The following is a 4,840-nucleotide window of genomic DNA, read 5'->3' on the forward strand; positions in this document are numbered from 1 at the left end:
AATACTGCAATACGAAATGTGAACACAGCTGTGAACACAAATTCATGGTTCCTGTATCCTCTGTAAGCTGCTGGAATGCTCTTGCTTCCCCAAACACTCGCTGGTGTTTCACGCGTTATGAGTGCTATCTCCGCGCTCGTAAAATTGCTGCATTTTAGGAAAAGACAATATCGTAAAAGTACATTGGATAAGAGAAACTCACATTGTCTCTAACACAGACGATAGGTATACAAATTTTGGAGGGAAAATGGTATTGGAAACGGCACAATATATTGTCGAATTTATATACACAGGGATAAGAATTAAGGAACGAAATTACACAATTTGGTTTTCCATTTAACGTTTAGACAGATATATCTCATCTTAAAGATGTATTTTGCAGCGCCAAGTGTTGATTTTGTTGGTGAAAATAATGCACGCCATGCCGTTACTGAAAGCAAAGTGAAAGTGTTTCTCTTGCGGGAACAATAAACTTCAATTGTTTCTGACCTTTCCTCACGCCATAATGTCGATGTTTATCTATTTTCTTTACTTTTTGGCCTCTTTTTTATTTCCCCTCTGTCACATGAGACAATATTCATTTTCATTCATCATGTAAATAGAATGGAAGATAACAATGGCGACAGGAAAGACAGAAATCCGAACACATTCACGTGTCTCCTTAGTGGTGTGGAATGGAACACAGTCATGCGACGATTTTTTTCTTCACTCTCTCTCCTTCTCCTTTCGCTCCTTGATATCCAGTATGCTTTGATATATTATATTTATTTTATTGTACGTTCACTTATCATGTTGTATTCACGTTAGGTATTTCCCGAGAGAATTCTGGTACACTAAAAAAGAATAATGACAAAACAGTATGATAAAGAATAATGACAAAACTGTATGATAAAGAATGTTGACAAAGTTAGCGTTTCAAGAAGAAAATATGAATCGATTAGCTAATAGGAAAACCATATTAAAACTGTCAAAATAGATTGTAGCACTAACAACATACCGTCATAACCAAAATAACGACACTAATGATAATAATATTCATGACATTTGTAAGAGTAATCCTTAATGGTTATGATAATATTAAGATTGATATTCACACTGACGATAATCATCAAAATAATTCCAAACATATCAAAAAGAGCTGATCATCATGAAGAGTTCATTCTTAAACGATTAGATTTAATTCAAGCATTAATATATATCAATGAATGAGGAAATTAAGAACAAGAATTGAATAAAGAAAAGATCAAGAAAACATAATAATTAAAATAATAATGACAGCAACAACGGTTAGGAAAATAATACTAGCAATAATGATAATGATGATAACAACAATAATGATAATTATAACAATAATTATAAAAAAATAACAACAATAGCAGGCTGGTAGAAAGGATAATAACACTGATAATGATAATAATGACGTTAATGATTAAACTGAGATGATGATGATAACGATAATAATGATCACAGTAATAATACAATGATTTTGATAATGTTAACAGTCTCATTAACAGAAACGATTATGATAATGATAATGATAATAATGATAATAATGATAATAATAATAATAATAATAATAATAATAATAATAATAATAGTAATCATAATAATAATCATAATAATAATAATAATAATAACAATAATGATAAAACTAGTACTACTACTACTAATGATGATAATAATAATAGTAATAATAATAATAAAAATAATGATACTACTACTACTACTAATTATAATAATAATAATAATAATAATAATAATAATAATAATAATAATAATAATAATAATAATAATAATGATAATAATGATAATAACATCATTAATAATATAAATAATGAGAATGAGAATAACGAGAATAATGCACCAATAGGAATGAGGATCATAATAATGACGTCAATATAACAAAAAATATAGTAACATTATGATCATAAAAAGATCAGACGAATTCACAATTAGCAATCTATGTCCAAGACGATTATCATACAAACAACGACAAGAATAATAAAAAGTTATGATAATCGACTTAACAACGTCAATCGTGATAAAAATAGCGATAAAAAAATATTATGCAATAGGAAAATAAACGCAAATATAAATGCAAAAGAAGTGTTTTTCTCTTTCCCAAAGTAAAAAGCATTGCAGGTGATGTTGCAAATCCCAATAGTTTTCCTTCACAGCAACCCGAGCTGGTAAAAGTCGTCTGGAATTTCACGGTTGCAAGATCGATTCTCATAATCATAAGGATGAAAATAATCTTTGAAATGTATATTTGACGTAATGAAAGTAACAGGTTCTTATTGCTGCGGTGGTTGATGTATGTGTGAATGGTGTGTGTAAAAGGAATTATGAGTTCATAAGCATTTTATTGTTTTCTTATTGGTATATTTCGCAATAATTACAAGTACGATCATTATTCAGTTATTAAGAAATCAACTAAAGCTGCTGGAATACGATTTGCATTAACTATACTACAATTTATATTTCTTATTATCTAAATGTAGGAACATAAAAACTTTGTGAATTTCCTATTTTATATACGTGCACCTTCGCACCAGAAAATGCTGTGGAAAGTTAGCTCTTATGAACAATTATAATTTAGCTAACGTCAGGAAGAATTTATTGCATTGCTTAACTTGCTTGCGTCATCTCAAAACTGTGTGGGATTATCCACTAAATTATAATAATCGGTCATTAGGATCTATGATGTAAATATCTTATTAAGGATCCAGGACGAGGACTTTCAATTGTTTTCTTCGATGTTGACTTTTATTTGCCCAAGATGCGTCTACATGATAAGAATCGTCTGACGAAGTTTCTTAACTCTGGTATTGCTCTAAGTTTCCCTGAGATAATTAAGTCCGGGTGTTGGACAGTTGGGCTTTTATTCTTATCACCAAGACGCATGATGACAGCCTAATTAAAAAGGGGATTTCTTGTCAGTGGCTCAGTCGAGTGCTTTTATTCGGATACGTGGGGGCGTCTAGGATACATTCTCGCTGCAAAAATATCTTCTGCCCCTTGCATATACAAAGATTAATATCCTGAAGTTTCACAGCCATGTTAACGTTATAAGTGCATCAAAGGGCAAATGAATGAGGACAAGTGAAGAGTTTTATTGGGATTTTCTATGAAATTACATAATGCATTTAGCTGGACTAATCGCAATGTGTATGTGTGTGTGTGTGTGTGTGTGTGTGTGTGTGTGTGTGTGTGTGTGTGTGTGTGTGTGTGTGTGTGTGTGTGTGTGTGTGTGTGTGTGTGTGTGTGTGTGTATATATATATATATATATATATATATATATATATATATATATATATATATATGTATATATATGTATATATATGTATATGTGTATATGTGTATATGTGTATATGTATATATGTATATATGTATATATGTATATGTGTATATGTGTATATGTGTATATATGTATATATGTATATATGTATATATGTATATATGTATATATGTATATATGTATATATATGTATATATATGTATATATGTGTATATGTATGTATATATGTATGTATATATGTATGTATATATGATGTATATATGATGTATATATATGTATATGTATATATGTGTGTGTGTGTGTGTGTGTGTGTGTGTGTGTGTGTGTGTGTGTGTGTGTGTGTGTGTGTGTGTGTGTGTGTGTGTGTGTGTGTGTGTGTGTGTGTGTGTGTGTGTGTGTGTGTGGACTTATAAATATATGGTGTTCAAAGCACAACCAAAAGCAACTGTAAATGGATGACAAGAATGGCTCCCTCCTCACAGACACAATATTTGCACTAAGAAGATGGACTAAAGACCTTTATTAATATCCAACTAAGTCCAGACACCAGCGTCTTAGACAACTTCGCCAGTACCAGTGCTGAGATAGGAGACGCCCCAGTATTTCAGGGAGAGGTCGAAGAAATAATTCGCTCCCAAAAGAGAAAATGCACCACGAACTGACAGCATTCCAGAACTCCACAGGCAGGGAGGACTAGAATTAATCAAGGCATTTACAACATCTTCTTTCATAGGTTTTCGGGAAGCAACCTAAAAAAAGTAGCCTCAAAGGCAAGACAGAAGAAATCGTGACTGAAAACAGGCAGGGTTCAGACTAAGACTTTGACATCGGGATGCTCAGAAAATACATTTTCATCCTCAGCGAGATCTGGACCACAAATTGATAGTCTTTAAGAAAGACTTTGACTGTGTCTTGCACTAAAGGTTTTGTTAGCTGATTGGAAACTTTAACATCATCGAAGTGATCTAGGTACTGTATGAATACTCAAGCAATGCAGTTCTCATGAGCAATACAATCGGTGTATTCTTCAGAACAACAGTCGGGGCGCGTCGAGGATGCTTCCTTTCGTTCATTCTCCTCAACATCCTTCAGAGTATTATGACAGACTGCCATCCCTTTGTTACCATCAACGGCCGGCCATTTTGCAACTTACGCTTCGCTGATGATATTGACCTTCTGGAGGCACCAAAGACGAACTGCAGACGATCACTACCAACCTGGAAAAAACCGCTGTGGTTTATGAGATGAAAATCCTCGTCAGTAGCTCTTGACAAGACACAGAGAGAAACTTCATGATGTACAATCAGAAGCTGGAACAAGTGGACACCTTTAAGTATCTTGGCTCCGCATTGAAAACTGACGGCAGTTCAGTTAAAGAAATAAGGGCTAGATTCGGCCTATCTGCTTCTGCCATGTGATCTGGAGGAGTAACATCAGCAACAGTAAAGGTCAAATTCTGCAAGTATCTTGTAGCATTCATCTTCTTCGGGTGAAAGAGCTGGGTCCCTACGGCAGACTGTGAGCATAGAACTGAGGCGCTC

The sequence above is a fragment of the Penaeus chinensis genome, chromosome 7 (genome assembly GCF_019202785.1).
Source record: "Penaeus chinensis breed Huanghai No. 1 chromosome 7, ASM1920278v2, whole genome shotgun sequence".
Taxonomy (NCBI): Eukaryota; Metazoa; Arthropoda; class Malacostraca; order Decapoda; family Penaeidae; genus Penaeus; species Penaeus chinensis.